Source organism: Meles meles, chromosome 8, assembly GCF_922984935.1.
Source record: "Meles meles chromosome 8, mMelMel3.1 paternal haplotype, whole genome shotgun sequence".
Lineage (NCBI taxonomy): Eukaryota > Metazoa > Chordata > Mammalia > Carnivora > Mustelidae > Meles > Meles meles.
The window spans coordinates 60348357-60367040 of record NC_060073.1 but is presented as its reverse complement, the minus strand read 5'-3'; the positions used below and the strand labels follow the sequence as shown (position 1 = coordinate 60367040).

Sequence of the window (18684 nt, the reverse complement as noted above, 5' to 3'; positions counted from 1 at the left end):
AGACCGCGTCGGGAAGTGACCGACGTCGCCGACGGACCCTGCGGCCCGGGCGCGCCCTGAGCTAGGGACCTAGAGACCCCTCACACGCGGACCCTGCCCTGGAGGCGTTCCGGATCCGCGAGGGGAGGCGACGCAGACACGAGGCCTGCACGGCGTGACGGCGAGCTGAAGCGCGGAGGAGGAAGGGGCTGAGGGGAAGAGGCGCCGCTTTCGGACGTGACGGCGTTTGAGTTGGAACGGGAGGGCTGCCATAGGTCGGTGCTGGCCGGGAGGAAAGAGGAAAGGGTTCCAGGCGGCGGGAAGAGCGAGTGCAGAAGTCTGATGGTATAAAAACTCCCAGGGGACGGAAACTCGTGGAAGGGCTAGAAGCAGAAGACCTCCTGTGCAGAGCACGGTTTAGGCGCTCAGTTCTTCGCAGAAAATAGAGATCCCCGAGATCGAAGCCCTGCAGCTGATTCCACCTGGCAATCCCTGGCCCAGAAGGGAGAAGCAGCTGGCCTGAGGTTGCACAGGAGCGGGCGGCTAACCTGGCCCGCAGCCCGGTGTTCTGTCTCCAGGCTCAACCGTTCGCTCTCGTGGGGCGGCCTCTTGGGGAGTAGCAGCACCTCCTCCTCCTGCAGGTACACTTGACGGTGAACCATGGGTTGCAGGGAACTGTGATAAAACCGTGTCCAGCATGACCCCTGTCCAGAGCTCTGTGGACACGCCGGGTGTGAAGAATGAAAGGAGAGATTCACCAGACCCAGCCTCATTCTGCTCTCGGCGAGTGACTGCAGACCTGTCTATCCCGCGGAAACGGAGAGAAATCGCGGTTAGGGGAGCCGCACAGGCCCTGGAGGTGACGGGTCTTTTGAGATGTGCGTGGTGGGATGGGTGGCAGGAGTTGGAAGGCAGTAAATGCCAGTGACACCCCAGGATAATGTACCCCTGCTATGCTTTGAAACCACCATGAGCTGAGCTCAGTCCCCCACATTTCCCTTGCACAAGCTCCTTTGGAATACCTTCTCCTCTAGTCCTCCTGACTCCTACTCATGGGCCACCTCCTCTGGGAAAACTTTCCTGCCCCTTCACTGAGTGAAGGCCTTTCTGACCTGAGCCACATTCCAAGGCTAGCTGAGCGAGTGTAGGTAGTAACAGTTTCCAGAAGGCATGCCCAGAGACTCCATGACCTTGGAGACCCAGAGCTTGTTGGTGACAGTGAAGAATTCCTTTTAGGACTGTCTGGCTTTGAGGTGCCTGGAGACACCGTCATGAGTCTGTATGCACTGAAGAATGTGTTAACAGGGCTTTGCTTGGCGGTGAGGAGCAGAGGTGGTATTTCTCTCAAGTGAGGAGTTGTTTTGGGGTGAGGGGTTCCTGACCCTCTTTTGACTCACAAAATACTCCTAGGAAATTTGAAATCATTTGTCATTTTTCAATAATAGGATAAAGAAGTGATTGCTTTTGACTAAAAATATTTATCTTCTATCTTTAGAATATAAGAGATTATGTTATAAAGTTCAGTTAAAATCTTAGATAACATGCATATGACGACACATTCCTATTTTTCACATTTAACATGCTGTTTCATTCATCATTATGTAAGAAAAACATGATTTGATGACAATATATGTAAAAAGTGACTAAATCATAATTTGGAGACCTAATGTGATTTAGAATATGTAGTTGGCTCTTGAACAACGTGGGTTTGAACTGCGCAGATCCACTTCTCTATGGATTTTTTTCAATATATATGGTACTGTATGATGAGAGAAAAAGAAAGGCCAGGCTTTGTGGTGACTTGGCTACTGTGGAGTCTCCAGGCAGAATTCCTGAGACACAGATTGTAACAATCCTACAGCTCCCTTCAAGGACTTTCTTTAATGTAAAGTAAAGTAAAGAGTAAAGTAGCTTTGCTCTTGTCATTGTTACTTCCCTCTGACAGCCATAAACACCCCCCAAAGATATATGTTAGCAATTACCTTCCAAGCATATGGCCCACTAGTATACAACTGAAGGGTGTCAAGACTAATGTTTGCTAGAAGGGGGTAACTAATCTTATCTTAGCAACAGCTAGCCACCCAAGCCTCTGGAAGGCCTTGCTTCCAAATTCCTTACACTTTTGCTCTAACCTCCACTAACTAAAGAGTTTAATCAGTAACTCCCCACAAACACAAGTGCAGCTCTTTCTGCCCACAGGTCCTGTTCCTAGGCTATAATAACCTTTTTACACCAAAAAATCTCAAAAATTCTTTCTTTACCATCCGCTCATGGCCCCACATCACTGTAAATATATTTTCTTTTCCTGATTTTCTTAATAACATGTTCTTTTCTCTTACTCTATTATTAGAATACAGTATAAAATACATATACAAAATATGTGTTAATCAACTGTTCGTGTTATTGGTCAACAGTATACTATTAATTGTTAAGTTTTAGGAGAGTGAAAAATTATATGTGGCTTTTTTGCTGTGCAGGGGTCGGTGCACTTAACCCCCATGTTGTTCAGGGGTCAGCTGTGATTTATAACTTACACCTGGATTAGGGGTCTCCCAGCAGCCAGAGTGATTGTTTAAAAACCTAAATCAGCTCATGTCACTCTTCTTTAAAACCCTCTAAAAGGTTTTCCAGCATATTCCATCCAGCATATTCAAAACAAATCTCAGATCCTTTGTCATGGCCTACAAGGTCCCACTCACATCTCTGACCTTATTATCTCTTTCTACCCTGTGAACAAAGCCTTATTCACAACACTGAATAACTGCCTAACTCATTCCACGTTGGCACCTTTGCCTGGGATATTCTCTATTCCTGGTGCTCTTCCTTCAGATATTTTAAGAGTTGACACAGCCCCTTTTTACCCCTGTTCATCCAGTCTGAAATAGGCTTTATTCCAATCAATGTCTACAACATCATCTACCTTTCAGAGCACTTATCACTCCCAGAGAGGATCATTTTTCTGTGCTTGTTCAGTTGTTTTTGATCTGTCTTTCCAGCCTGTCTGGAAGATTCAGGAGAGCCAGGACCAAGTCAGCTTTGATCCTGGCACTTTCAGCCCTAGAAGAGGACCTGGCACCAACTGAGAAGGTGTTCCATAAATATTTATTACTGTTGCTGTGGCATCAAAACTATACAAAACCAATTTTAATGGCCCAATGCTTAGAGGTTGTGAATTTAAAATTGTGGCTATATCGGGTGCCTGATGGCTCAGTCAGTTAAGCGTCTGACTCTTGATCTCAGCTCCAATCTTGATCTCAGGTTAGTGGGTTCAAGCCCTGTATTGGGCTTCATACTGGGCATGGAGCCCACTTAAAAAAATAATAGTAGGGAACATCTGGGTGGCTCAGTCAGTGAAGCGTCTGCCTTTGACTCAGGTCATGATCCCTGGGTCCTGGGATTGAGTTCTGCATCAGGCTCCTTGCTCTTCAGGGAGCCTGTTTATCCCTCTGTCACTCCCCTGTTTGTGTTCTCTCTCTTTCTCTCTCTCTGACAAATAAATAAATAAAATCTTTATAAAATCATAATTAATTGAAAATAAAAAACCCAAATGGTAGCCATATCTAATTGAAAAATAGTGCACACAGCCAAAGATTTAAATAGTACAAGCGTGAGACTTTTTGCCTCACACCATCATATCGGTCAGGATGGGACAGGCTGTTCTATGGTATTTTGTTTCTCTATTATTTAATACATCTATTTCTTAGTAGCGCTCATGATCCTTTTACAAACTGCGGGGGCACTTGGGTGGCTCAGTCAGTTAAGTGTCCAGCTCATGGTTTTGGCTTGGTCATGATCTCAGGGTCGTAACCTCAGGGTTCTGATCTCAGGGTAATGGTATCGAGCCCCATGTTGGGCTCCACACTCAAAGGGGAGTCTGCTTCCCCTGTTCCTCTCCTTCTGCCCCTGCTCTCTCTCTCTCAAATAAAAATAAATCTTGAAAAAAAATTTACAAGCTGCGAATGAACAACAAAATTTAATTTGAAATTTTTTAAAGATTTTATTTATTTATTTGAAGAGAGAGATCACAAGTAGGCAGAGAGGCAGGCAGAGAGAGAGGAGGAAGCAGGCTCCCTGCCAAGCAGAGAGCCCGATGCGGGGCTCGATACCAGGACCCTGGGATCATGACCTGAGCCAAAGGCAGAGGATTTTACCCACTGAGGCACGCCGGTACCCCTAATTTGAATGCTTTTATCAGTTGTGTACTTAATGTATCCTAATGTAACCAATTAAATTAAGTGAAGGACATAAAAGAATAACTGAAAGAAAGAAACTACACAAAATGTTTCATGTTGGGAAGACTAAAAATAAAAATATAATTTACACAAATAATAAATTCATCATTTTCCAACTGAAATCCCAATTGCATACCTTTTTTATAGAACTTGACAAGTTGTCTCTGACACTCATCTAAAAAGAGAATACCTGAGGAAAAAATATTTTAAGAATGGGGAAAGCTATTATAATGAAAATGGTGTGCTGTTGGCTCAGAAATAGGCAAGATTAATAACAGAATAGAGACCAGAAATAGATCCTCCCTTGTAGGGATTTAATATGTGATGAAGGTGGAATTTCAAATAAATGGAAAGAGGGGCCTAGTCAGTAATTTATGTAAGAACAATTATTTATCCAGTTAGATAAAAATACACAGTGAGATTCCTTACTTCACACCATATGCAAAGAGTAAATTCCAAATAGATACTATATTATGACTTATACACATACAAATGATAAATATATTAGAAACAATTAGGGTAATTTATCTATAAACTTGGGATAGGGAAGACTTGCCTAAGCAACACCAAAACCTAAAAATTATGACAAAAAGTAGATATTTTAAACATATCAAAATGTAAAATTTATGAATAAAAGACACATGCCCTGGGATGCCTGGGTAGCTCAGTTGGTTAAGCATATACCTTTGGCTCAGGTTGTGATCCCAGGGTCCTGAGATCAAGTCCCATGTTGGACTCCTTGCTTGGGGGGAGCCTCCTTCTCCCTCTGCCTGCCGCTCCCCCTGCTTGTGCTTGCTCTCCATTTCTCTCTCTCTGACAAATAAATAAACAAAATCTCTAAAAAAGGAAAGACACCATACCCTATTAAAATTCCAAGAGACTTTCTTGCAGAATTGGAAATGCCAGTCCTCAGATTTGTATAGAATCATAAGACATCCTGAATAGTCAAAGCAATCTTGAAAAAGGACAGAGTTGGAGGACTTCACACTTCAAAATGTACTACAAAGCTACAATAGTTAAAACAGTGTGGAATTGGCAAAGGATAGACATATTGATCACTAGATTAGAGTTGAGATCCAGAAATAAACCCATATACCTATGGCCAGTTGATTAAAAAAAAAATTTTTTTTTATTTATTTGAGCGCGCGAGAGAGAGAGCATGAGCCAGGGAAAGGGGCAGAGGCAGAGAGAGAAGCAGGCTCTAGGCTAAGCAGGGAGCCCAACATGGGGCTCAATCCCAGGACTCTGGGATCATGACCTGAGCTGAAGGCAGATGCTTAACAATCTGAGCCACCCAGGTGCCCTGGCCAATTGATTTTTTTTTTTTTAAAGATTTTATTTATTTATTTGACAGAGAGAGAGATCACAAGTAGGCAGAGAGGCAGGCAGAGAGAGAGGAGGAAGCAGGCTCCCCGTGGAGCAGAGAGCCTGATGCGGGGCTCGATCCCAGGACCCTGAGATCATGACCTGAGCCAAAGGCAGCGGCTTAATCCACTGAGCCACCCAGGCGCCCCTGGCCAATTGATTTTTGACAAGGATGCCAAGTTCATTCAATGGGGAAAGAATTGTTTCTTGTACAAATGGTGTCGGAACAACTGGATTTCCATATGCAAAAGAATAAAGTTGGACCCTTACTTCACACCGTGTTCAAAAATTAATTCAAAGTGGATCAAAGACCTGAGCTTAGGAGCTAAAACTACAAAACTCTTTGAAGAAGCACTGAGCGAAATCTTCATGACTATGATTTTATGGTTATGATATCAAAAGCACAGGCAACACAGGAAGACATAGATTGGCCTTCATCACAATTAAGAACTTTTGTGCATCAAAGGAGACTATCAAGAAAATGAGAAGACATCCGACAGAATATTTGCAAATATATATCTCATAAGGGTTTGGTATCCGGAATATATAAAGAACTAACACTTGGGGCACCTGATAGCTCAGTTGGTTAAGTATCACACCCTCTTGGTTTTGGCTCAGGTCATGATCTCAGGGTCGTGAAATCAAGCCCATGCTCAGCAGGGAATCTTCTTGAAAATTCTCTCCCTCTGCTCCTCTCCTGACTCACTCTCTCTTTCTGAAATAAATAAATAAATCTTTTTTTAAAAAGCAGTTAATACTCAGAGTTGGTAAAGGCGTGGGAAATGGAACCATCATTCCTCTGGTGGGAGTGTAGATAGGTCTAACCTCTTGGGAGAGCACCCGGGCCATATAACACACATGCATCCCCTTGGACCCAGCAGCTGCACTGCAGTGTATGTGAAATGGTCCAGACACTTAGGGTTTGAACGGAGTGAGTTCATCTATAGCTAGTGGGGTTCTGGGGCCCCTGACCTTCCCTACACACCACATACACACACTGTTTATTGCTTCACAGGGAAGACAAGAGTTTGGGATGACATGAACTGAAGCTACACTCACCAAACGTGTAGTGATTTGGGCTTTCTTTTTTTTATTATTTAAAAGCTTCACTTCTTGAGGCGCCTGGGTGGCTCAGTGGGTTAAAGCTTCTGCCTTTGGCTCGGGTCATGATCCCAGGGTCCCAGGATCGAGCCCCGAATTGGGCTCTCTGCCCAGCAGAGAGCCTGCTTCCCTTCCTCTCTCTCTGCCTTCTTCTCTGCCTACTTGTGATCTCTGTCAAAAAAATAAAATCTTTTAAGAAAAAAACTTCACTTCTTTATTTCAAAGCAAAAATAAAAGACCCTCCCAACCCTTTCCAAAAAACCCCAATAATAGTAACAATAAATCCTGCTAGAAACCGTAAGGAAGCACTAAGAGTTTGAGTATTACATTCTACAAGTATGCTGTTTGGATTTTTGTTTATTTGTTTTTTAAGCTGGTGACGATACACGTATTCTTTTTTTTTAAGATTTTATTTATTTATTTGACAGAGAGAGAGATCACAAGTAGGCAGAGAGGCAGACAGAGAAAGAGGGGGAAGCAGCTCCCTGCTTAGCAGAGAGCCCAATGCAGGGCTCTACCCCAGGACCCCGAGACCATGACCTGAGCCAAAGGCAGAGGCCCAACCCACAGAGCCACCCAGATGCCCCCCTATACATGTATTCTTAAAAACCTTAAAAGTACAGCTAAAGGATTTTGCTTAAAGTTAGGTTGGTTTTTTTTTTTAAGTTTTTATTTATTTGAGACAGAGAACACAAGCAGGGGGTTGCAGGCCAGCAGAGGGAGAAGGAGGCTCCCCACTGAGCAGAGACCCCCAATGCAGGGCTCAATCCCAGGACTGTGGGATCTTGATCTGAATCAAAGGCAAACGCATAACCGACTGAGCTACTCAGGCACCCCTGAAGTGAAGTATTAGAGGGCTACTTCAAAATACTGTGGTAAGGGGCGCCTGGGTGGCTCAGTGGGTTAAAGCTTCTGCCTTCGGCTCAGGTCATGATCCCAGGGTCCTGGGATCAAGCCCCACATAGGGCTCTCTGCTCAGCAGGGAACCTGCTTCCTCCTCGCTCTCTCTCTCTCTGCCTGCCTCTCTGCCTACTTGTGATCTCTGTCTGTCAAATAAATAAAATCTTAAAAAAAAAAATACTATGGTAGGACTGTGCAGCGATCCTTTGGAGCTTGAGGCTGTCCCTTCTGTAGTCTAGCAAAAGTTAAGAGACCAAGTTCAAAAGTGATCATACTTCCAGGGTTGTAATTTGGGCATCATTCAGTGTGAGCTAGTGTGCACAATGCTTTGAAATGGGCAGGAAAGGAGAAGGTGACCACTTTGTTCTGCAAAGTCAGGTGAAAGTTACGTGAATGAGAGGAATACAAACTTCTTTGGTAGATGAAATATGGCGGAAGTGGTCAGAGGGTCGTTCACAAGGAAGTCCAATCCTCAAGATGTTAAGTATGTTTGATTTCAGATGTGGTCAAGGAAAAATCCAGGCACAGCCCTACAGAAGCTTCCACAGTACTCACCTTCCCTTCCGGCAGCAGGCAGGCCCCATCTTGCCCCTTAGCAAGCTGGCACAAGGAGAAGGCTGTCAGGCTCCAGAAAGGCAGGTGGCTGTGAAATTCCCAAGGTACTAAAGGGACTAGGTACTGGAAAGGGTGGAGACACCAACTGGAAATGCTTCATGGGGAGGGGACCATAAGGAAGAGGAGAAGGAGGAGACAGTTGGGAAGACAGTTGGGATCTCCTCTGCACCCTCCTCATTGAGGCCCCACCCTTCATTGAAGGATGAGGGACAAGGACAGAGTACTTTGGGCCCAGTTTCTACCTGCCCCTCCCTCCATTCCTCCCAACTTTAAAAGGTTTTAGGATGCTGACCTATGTGAAATGCAGCTCATTCAGTGTGATGCAGTTTTGAGGTTAGTGGGTAAAGAGGTACCTGACCCAGGTGAGGAGGGTCCCCACCCATCTAACGGTCAGAGATATTCAGAACCTAGTTCTTACTTGAACACAGCAGTGAAGAGTGGTTTCAAAAAAACAAAACAAAAACAAACAAACCACAACAACAACCAGTAGGAGATGTCTCGGAAGCAGGAGAAAGGCCTGAGCTGGAGATTGGTGGTGGGGTGGAGTCATCAGCTTTTGGGTGGAAGTGAATGAGGTCATCCAAAGAGTATGCAAGGTGAAGAGAGGGCTTGTTACAGAAACTGAGAGACCAGTCAGCTGAAGCCCAGTCAGCTGAAGACCAGCATCAGGGACGAATCCATAGTCCAATGAAGCCAAGACAATACACCAGAGGAACCATGGGGTGTCCCACCGAACACAAAAGAGTCATCACAGGAATTGAGAGAGAGGAGCATCAGGTGAAACTTAAATGAAGCAATATTTTGATGGCTCAAAGCAAAAGAGGGCTATGTGCAAAGGAGCCAACTCCACTGCTAGGTGGAGCCAGGGGCCTGTTTCCATAGAAACAAGCAAGTTTAAAAAGATGTGATATATTGGGCGCCTGGGTGGCTCAGTGGTTTAAGCCGCTGCCTTCGGCTCAGGTCATGATCTCAGGGTCCTGGGATCGAGTCCCGCATCGGGCTCTCTGCTCAGCGGGGAACCTGCTTCCCTCTCTCTCTCTCTGCCTGCCTCTCTATCTACTTGTGATCTCTCTCTGTCAAATAAACAAATAAAATATTAAAAAAAAAAATACTAAAAAGATGTGATATATTATGTTCAGAAATCCCTTATCTGAATCTCTGTATCTGGGCTGTAAATCTTGTCCATTTAGAGAGTTAGATACTCCAGGCAAAAGTTTCTCTCTTACTTATATAATTTTAAGCAGCAAAGTTTCTGATAGTCTTTTAGAAAATTAAGCTGCTCAGTGAGTAAGAAAGAGGTAGTTACTCAAAGGAGGGAGTTGTTATGATATTTTATAGCTGCTCTATGTCCTAGGGAAAATAGTATATCCTGTTAACTTTGCAGCTGGCTTATCCGTGTCTGTTATTCCGGCCTGATAAATAGCAGGGCAGATTTTTACAGTCCGAATTAATGTTTAGGTTTTCAAGAGACAAACAATAGAAGAGGAATCTGTAAAGACAGAAGAGTGAGTAGGCAGGAAGAAAACCAAAGTGTAAGTCTGACAAAGCATGAGGGTGATTACTGGTGTTGAACGCTACTAAGGAGGTATAGTTTATTGTGCTCTCCAATACACTAGCAACTAGGTGATTTAGATTTTAATTTGAAGTGATAATTACAGGGGTGCCTTGGTGGATCAGTTAAGCGTGGGCTTTCAGCTGAGGTCATGATCCCAGGGTCCTGAGATCCAGCCCCATCAGGTGCCCTGTTCTGTGGGGAACCTGCTTCTCCCTCTCTCTCTGCCTGCCTCTTCCCCTGCTTGTATGACCACGCACACTCTCTCTCTGTCAAGTAAAATCTTTTTTAAAAAATGAAACTAAAAAAATAATAAAGTGATAATTACAGGGATGCCTGGCTGGCTCAGTCTGTGGTGCATCCAACTCTTGATCTGGCCATGAATTTGAGCTCCACCTTAGATAAAGAGATTACTTAACAACAACAACAAAAATAGGGAAGCCTGGCTGGCTCAGTTGTAGAACATGTGACTCTTGATCTCTGGGTTGTGAGTTGAGCCCTACCTTCAGTGTAGAAATTACTTAAAAATAAAATGTTTTAAAGATTTATTTATTTTAAAGGGTGGGGGAGGAGCAGAGGAAGAGGAAGAGAATCTCAAGCAGACTCCTGCTGAGATGGGCCAAGGGGGGGGGGCCCTATCTCACCACCCTGAGATCATAACCTGAGCCAAAAGTCAAGAGTCTGAGGCTCAACCCACTGAGCCACCCAGGCTCCCCTAAAAATAAAATCTTTTGTTTTTAAAGAAGTGATTAATTATATTAAACTTAAAATATTTTTAAAATTAAATTAAAATTTTTATTCCTCCATGGCACTTAGCCAAATGTCAAGTGTTCGGTGGCCACAAACTAGTGGCTCCCATATTAGCGCAGATATAAAACATTTCCATCACCACAAAAGGTTCACTGAACAGCAGTAAGAGAAATGGGAGTCCCAGCGAGGGTGATCCCTGCGAGGGCAGTCTTCAAGGAGTGATGGGGGTGAGGTGCAAACATAAGCGAGCGGTGTTCTTCCTAAAACTCAGCCCTAACAGCACTATTTTCCTGTAACAGCTACTGCGTGGCTCCTGCGTGCCTCCAGCCCACAAGCCCCGGATCAGAGCGCTGGGTTCCGCGGCTTCACTGCCTTTTCCTGCCCGGGCAAACTCACTATGGCCCCAAACTCCATCTCCCAACGTGCCCCGGCGGGCTTCAGCGTCTCTTTCTCTTCGGCTTCTGGGAAATGTAGTTTTTAAAGCGTTCCAACTCCGGAAAGGTGCTAGGCTTGAACTAAGGCTCCCATAAGGCAGTGCGGGGGTCACTGCGGTCCCGTCCAGTCAGCCATGAGCGGGTAACGGGATGGAAACCCAGGGTTTAGTGGAGCGGGGGCTGAGATGCTGGAGTCCCCAGGGAAGAAAGGATATCAGCTGTGCAGGGTCTCTTCCTGCCGCTCCTCAGATCGCCGCCGCTCTGCGGCTGTGACGTTGCCTCAGCCAAAGTGGAGCCGATGGGGGCGCCAGGGCGCCGTGGTGACTGAGCCGCCACAAGCACCAAGGGACCGGGAGGCAGCGTCCAACTGGTAGCAGCCTGAGGGCCATTGGGCGGCCCCTGGCGGCAAGCGCACACGCACGCGCAAACGCGGGACCTCGCGGCCTCAGTAAACACCGAAGAGCGCCTGCGCTAACGGAGCTTCTCGGGATCAACACTTGGGGGCGCCTTAGCGAAGATAACAGTAAAGTAAATAGCGTGAAGGTCTTGGTTTTTTCTGTTGCCCTTTTTCTTATGGTTTGTAAAGCACAGACCCCTTCATTGCCTCTCTTAATTTGATTGTCATAGCAGGATGATAGGTTTTGGGGTTTGGGTTTGTTTCGTTTTTGGTGTAATGTTATTTAATTTTACATCATATATCCTTATTTCACAGCAGGTTTTTTACAAATGGGGCAACGGGTAGAGAAAGTCACACAACCAGAGTCCTAGCATACATAATACAGTGTGAAGGACCAGAGACAGTTCAGGAATCACAGGCCCTAGCCTAGGCTCTGCCTCTCACTTGCTGTGTGACCTTGGGCAATTCTGTACCCTTGGGAACCTAAGCCTTCTAGTTTGTAAATGGAAAGAGGTTCTTGGGAGGATCCAATGAGATCCAGGAGTGAAACTTAATTCCCAAGCAGTCTATAAAGGCAAAATATTATAGTCAGGTGGTTGCAGATTGAGGGGCCCATTTCCTCATTCTACAAATTGCAAAACTGAGAGACCCAAAAGGGGCAGGAGCTTGCTGCATGTATCAACAGTCTGTGAGAAAGGGCTGAAGCCCAGCCCTACCGCCACTGAGCTGGGGGCCCGTCCCTGTGCCCCAAAGATCAGTGTCTTTGTTGAATACAGGCTCAGAGATTGACTTCACTCTGAGAGCCTGGGGAAGTCCCTATTCCCAGTCCTTCTCCTACCCAATTTGGCCCTAATGAAGGAGGGCCCTGCTCTCTTGAGATGGCTACCTGAGGCAGGAAGCTAAAGAGGATCTGGAGAATGCTGGAGAAAGAACAGTGTTGCTGGAGCCGTACAGACTCTGCTTCTCAGGACCGTGGTCCAAGCAAGGGAAGAAGCCCAGGTGTGACAGAAGAGGGGTAGTGCTAAGGGGATGGACCCTGAATGGGAAGGAGTGGGAAGACGTGGGGCATTGTTTCAGAGCCTGGGAGGACATGGACACTCAGGTGGCCAGTTGTGGCCAGTGACAGCTGGAGGTAGTATATAGACTGGACTGATGATGAGGAGAGAAAGAGATGCTCATCTTGCTGAGGCTGTAGGAGCCATTCTCCTGGCCAGGTGAAGCAGTCAAGTGGTACCACAGGCACAGCATCCCACCCCCCAGGATCAGGCAGCTGCCCACCAGAGAAGTGAACTTTTCTCTGTCCCTTGCAGTGGTGGAGCTGAGCAGTACCCAGCTGGTTCTCTCTGGAAGACTTGCCCTTAGAGGTTCTGGGGATTAGGTGGTGGGGGGAGTCTGGGGGACCCTGAATTCTGGTTGCAGATGGAGACTTCTCAGGCAAGTCATGCAAGGCAAATGTCTGTAGAACTGGAAATCTAAGATTCTTCTCAGTTCCAAGTATCTAGTTCCCTGGGTCTTTAACACTTACCTGTTTTCAGCAGGGAATACAGGCTACAGAGGAAAGGACTCCATTAAGAACACACAAGGAGTTGGGGTAGAACCAATTTAGGATAGGGATCTTTCCATTACATGGCAGTGATCAAACATCTTCATCAAACATTTATCGAGTGTCTGATGTATACTCTGAGAACAGCTACCTTGGAGTAGCAGATAGGAGCCAGGATTGCCATTGGACTTGGCTTTTAATCAGCCCTGTTTGTGACTTAATGCTGTTACCCTGGGTGAGTCACAACCTCTCTGAGCCTCAAGTCATCTGTAAAGTGGCAGTAGTAAGACCTATCTGGGGTGTAACTATGAATTAATTGAGTTAGGAGCTGTTAAACACTGAGAACAGCACAAGGCATGGGGTAAACATTAGCTACGGTCGTTACTCATGAACACAGGTTGAAGCTGGGTTCTACTAGAGCCAGGCAGGGGGAGAGATGCTGCAGCCCCAGGTCGGCTGAGCTCCTGGATACTTTCCCTCTGTGCCCTGGGAGCCTGTGTTTCTGGAAATCAGGAGGTGGTGGGGGGTGATGGGGACCCACATCCCCATTTCCTCCTCTAGCCCTGGAGACCTGGCAAGGAACAAGTGCCTCAAAGAGTGTTTACACCTCCACATGCAACACGATTCCCTTCCCTACAACCTGAGGTCCAGAATGAAGCCGCGTGTTACAGCCCTGGGCAGTCAGACTGAGAACTGACTGGGGTCTTTAATCCCATCAGGGTTTGGGGTCATGCACAGTCTTTCCTCCCTGCAAGGCAGAAGTCCAAAAATGCTAATAGTAGGGGCTTGCCCTCACCCCCATCAAAGCAAGGACTAGAGGGCAGGGAGGGACCCAGGTGGGCCTGGCATCAGGTACCCTGCCCCCAGCCCACCCTGTTATACGGCAGAGGTCTGGCCCAATGGTAATTTCAACCCTGGTCCAAGCCTCCATAATGGAGGTCTCCTTCAAACCCCCTATGTACAGAGGAGGAGAGAAAAACCCAGAGAGACCAAGAACTCCCACAGTGAGTTAGGAGTGAGTCTGGACCGAAATTCAGGTCTCCTGACATTAGGTCAGGGCTCTCTGCCTGGCAACCAATTTGGAGAGGGCAGGGCATGGTTCCATTGCTCCCTCCCAGCGCCCCCTCAGCCCTGCTTGGATCAGCCCCGGTGCTGCCACCTAGGGGGGCCCTGACTGGGGAGTGGCAGGGGGGAGGTGGGTGCTAGGAGAGGTAAGGGGAGGCAGAGTAGAGGACCTGGTCAGAGACCGGCCCAGAACTGACCTGGGACAGGTGCCCTGGGGCAGCTCTTCCTGGTGTGGTGGCTGCTGCAGAATTCCAGGGCCTTATTAATCGGTCTGAGGCAGCAGAGGATAAAAATACCGTGGGAGCACACTCCTGGAGGAGGGGAGCAAAGCAGATTCAGGAATGAGTCACAGAGCCCAGCCCTAAATTTAGAAGGTGCTGAAGGAGGCAACCTCCCCCAGGGGAGAGCACCGTGGAGATGCCCGCAGAGCCGGGACACCAGGACCTCAGGGCAGGGGGCAGGGGCTGGCGGAAGCTGTCCACAGAGCCTTGCCCTGTAATGAGAAAAGAGACATTTTGAGTTGCTGCTTAGGCGTTTTACAAGTATTCACAACCCTGCTCACACCCAGAGTCTGGACATTTAGATGAGGATTCCCACCACAAATTCCTGTCCGGCTCCTCCTGGTCACTTCAAATGACCACTCAGAGCTGCCTGTGAAAATCTAGTGATCTCTACCCTGACCTCCTTATAAGGTATCGGGGCTTGTGGCCCTGCTCTCTGTCCCCTGCTGGCTGAGGACCCAGCTGGAGGACTGCCCTTTCCCTGGCTCCTTGAGCCTGTTCTGGGATCTGGAAGTAATTCATCCCCTGACTTGACTTCCTTTGTGTGAGTGTATTGAAACAGCACCTTCAATCAAAAGGACCTAGGGTTTTCACTTTCCCAGAGTGGGAGCTCAGATCCCGAGAGAGCTACCAGCCAACCCCGTGTAGGCGACTCATGCCTCCTCGTTCGGCAGATCCTCACCTACATATTCCTGACAGACCAGCCCCAAGTTCTTGAACATGTGCCTCGTGAAAGCTGAGCCTGTCCCAGGCCTGGACCACATATGCATTTGGACCCCAGAATGAACACTGAGCCGGGGCAGAGCCTTTAGCCCCATCCTCAGACAGAGTCCCTAGTGTGCCTTCCCCACACCAGCCCTTCCTCTGGTCCTGGGAACCAGCCCTGGCACGTGAACATATCAGTTCTGTCCTGCCCACTGGCTGGTCACGGCCACAGTCCCCATGCATCCAGCTGTCAGACACTGGTGGCAGGGGAGGGGGGACATCTGTGGGGACAAGGAGCTAATGTCCCCGAGTGAAGGCCTCCCAAAGGGGACCCATCCAGGCCTTTGGCAGCTGTTTGGGAAAGGGGAATGAGGAAGGGGGACAGAATGTCCTAGGGCTCACCTCTGCTTGATTCTCTACCTCCAGGCTCCAGATGAACCCAGGCGGCTTCTTTTCTCCACATTGGAAGAGAAAGGTCCTACCTCCAGGTCAGGGAACAAAGATGCAGGAGAGAGGCCATCCTTGGAGACAGATGTCAGACCTCAGGGGAAGGGGGCTCAGGAGCTGTGGCCTTTATTGAACACTCATTGCTTGCCAGGCACTGGAAGAACTGAGACACAGAGAGCTTCAGTAACTTGTTCTCCATCACACAGTAAAAAGTTCTAAGCCAGACAGCCCGGCTCCCTGGCTCCCCGGCTCCAGCGCTTAGCCATCAGGCCGGAGGGCTGAGCAGGTGTATGTCACAGCGTCCGCCTGGCCTTCGCTCCCATCCTCCCTCCACACCCTTCAGTCCCTGCATCCTGGAGCTCTGGGAGCTGTGCTCTGGGCCTGCAGGGTCTTGCTGCCCAGGGTACCCCCAGGTTTGGGGGAAGGAGAAGCCTAGCAAGATCCCCACACCATGCGGGACCTCAAAATGTACAGAGCACCAGGCCCGCCTCAGCCTGGCGGGTGGAATCTTGAACGCCACTGCTTGACAGGATAACAGGCCTAGAAAGGTGCTCAGGGTAGGTAGAGTCTGAAGCAGAACCATGAGGACTCCCTCCATGGGAGGGCCCCAGACCCGGATGGCCTTGCCCCCTTGGGTCTGCCCTGCTGATGTTGTCAATCCAGCTCTGCCGCTCTAGGAATCCAGTTCGACTGCTGGGTCGATGCAGCCTTCCAAATGCCCTGGAATTTCCTGTCAGAGGCTCCTGATCCATCTGCCTGATCCTCGGCCCTCCCCGAGGCGCTGTGCTCAGGCCACTAGCAGTGCAGGTAGAGGCGTCCTTGCATGTCCTCAGGAAGGACAAAGTTTCTGGCTTTTCTACCCAGGCAAGAAACCCAGCACAGGCATGAGTGCCCCTTTTCTGGCAGCCCACACAATTTCCTTCTTTTGGGTTTTTTTTTTTTTTAAAGATTTTATTTACTTATTTGACAGACAAGGAGGCAGAGAGGCAGGCAGAGACGGAGGAGGAAGCAGGCTCCCTGCTGAGCGGAGAGCCCGATGCGGAGCTCTATCCCAGGACCCTGGGATCATGACCCAAGCTGAAGGCAGAGGCTTTAACCCACTGAGCCACTCAGGCGCCCCTGGTTTCTTATTTTTTAATCTCAAAGCTGGGCCCACAGCACCCTGACTCAGGCAAGTTTCCACCCCTGGGATGAGAGGGCCTCTGGGGAGCACTTCGGATCACCCTTTGGCTAGTGGGAGGGGCTATTGCTCTTCCTGAGGGGAGAGGCTCCTCTGTCAGGCCTGCTCCGGGAACTGGGACCTGCCCAAGGACACAGCCTGGCCCACAAAACTTCCCCCACACCCCTCCTGCCCCACACCCAGGGGACCACCACAGGGACACCAAGGGTGGGTTCTGTTTCTTGCTGGGCCTTATTTTCCTCAACTGTCCAATGGGGCTAATGATCCCTGCCTGACCTTCCTCCTCAAGTTGCTGTAAAAGTCAGACAACATGAGTATGAATGTTCTTACTCTGGCCCAGCACCTCCTCACAGAGGGGCTGTGAGGGGACTGTGTGTGTGTGTGCACGCACACAGGTGTGCACACATAACAGCTGCGACTCCTGGGTGCTGTCTGGGTATTGAGGTCTGGAGAGGACTGACGTGCCAGCGGGCAGAGCTCCGAGGATTTGTGCTGTGGGTGACAGGTTGCCAGATGTAGCCAGTATCGGGAGCATACTTATACGAAAAAGGTTTCTTTGCCAACCTGGAAATCAGATTTCACTCGGTGTCCTGTGTTTTATCTGGCAACACTCCTTGGGTGCTCTGGGTGACCTGGTGTGCCCAAGCCCATGTAGCTGGGTGGGGCTGGCCATGCAGGAGACTGAGGGGGCATGTGGCTGTGTGGGACTGTGACAGGACACCAGTGTAAGGGTCTGTGGCTATGACAGTGTCACCAAGAGAGGACAGGATGTGGGTAACTGTAGGCTCTCTGGGTTTGGGCTGTTTGCTCAGCGAGGCCCAGCAGGGGTAGGGACCCACCCTGGGCAAACACTTAGATCCGGCTCCACGTGGGACTGGGTTGCAGAGCCTATGGCCACCTGCCATCAGACTGTAAAGGGCACATGCCTCTCAAGGCCAAGCCAACCCTGGGGTCCTCAGAGTGCTCTGTCCTGGGCCCTTCCAGAGGGGCCTCTGGAGCCACCTCTCAACTCTGTTGCTTCCTGGTGACATCACACAGGTCACTGCCTGATCTTCTAGAACAGTACCCCTAGGACATTGCCTCGTTGCCGTAGGCAACCTGGGAATTTCTCCACCCAAACTGGCAGGCCAGGTTACCCCTGAGGAGGGGGTGGGGGGAAAAGGGGCGGGGGGGGGGGGGCCCTTCTCCTAATCTCCCAGAGGGGAGATCGGGGCAGCCATCCGTCTGTCTGACTAGATGGTGAGTAGGAGGGAACACCCAGGAGCAAGTCAAGACTTGGTGGCCCTCATTGGCCAGGACACTGGAGGGGGTGGGGGCTCTGGGCAGAGGCCAAATCTTAAGACAGAGAGAGGCTGGTGACTGAACCCACATCCCCAGCCCCAGGGGAGTGAGAGGGGTGGCATATAATGGGGAGCAGGGGTGGAGCCTTGGGTTGGGAGCTGGGAGACCTAGGTTTTTACCTCTGTTTTGTCTGAGCTAGCTGGGCCTTTGTCTCCCCATCTGTACAGTGCAGGTAGCATTAATCCGAGGATCTCCAGTTCTGCTCTCTCTGTGAGGGGCATGTGGAAGGCCCAGCACTTGCCCAGTGCTCCTCACATACCCATGATGCCTCTCAGTTTGCTAAGCACCTTCTCCTTCTCATATAAGCTCCTGCCTTCCACACCCACTCTGACTCCGACTCTGTGATGCCCTGTTCTGGGGCTTGGGACTCAGACAGGAGCCAGACCTGGACCGTGCCATGGGGGCCCAAAGAAATACCTGGATCTACCTCCGGTGGAGGGGCCCTATGATTGGGGTAGGGGGCTGCAAGGGGCCAAGCAGGGGGCATGCCTTGCCACCTTTCCACTGTTTAATCTTTCACGAGAATCTTAACCACCATCGTAATGAGATGTTACCTTAACACTTTTGGTTGGAAACATATCATTTTTGGACAGTATATTCTCTCTACCTCCCCTCCCAGTTATATTTCTGACTATTTGGGGGTGAAACTGCCACACATACAACTCTCTTCATTGCAATAATTCTCAGAGAGTAGGTATTTTTATTTTAGAAGAAGAAACAGGCTTAGAGGGGACTTGTCACCTGCCCTTGGTCACACAGTTGGATTTGAACTCAGGTCCACAGGTCCTTTGCACTGC

The 18684-nt window shown here is 48.8% G+C and overlaps 1 long non-coding RNA gene across 1 annotated transcript in view; it reads right to left on the bottom strand.

Annotated features, from left to right (window-relative positions):
* Positions 1–10565: 10565 nt before the first annotated feature.
* Positions 10566–18684, bottom strand: part of LOC123949112 — an 11146-nt gene continuing 3027 nt past the window's right edge. The window contains exons 2-3 of the long non-coding RNA XR_006820020.1: positions 15322–15529; positions 10566–14426 (exon numbers count right to left, since the gene is read on the bottom strand). This is a non-coding gene — a long non-coding RNA (uncharacterized LOC123949112). The remainder of the gene's footprint in view (positions 14427–15321; positions 15530–18684) is intronic.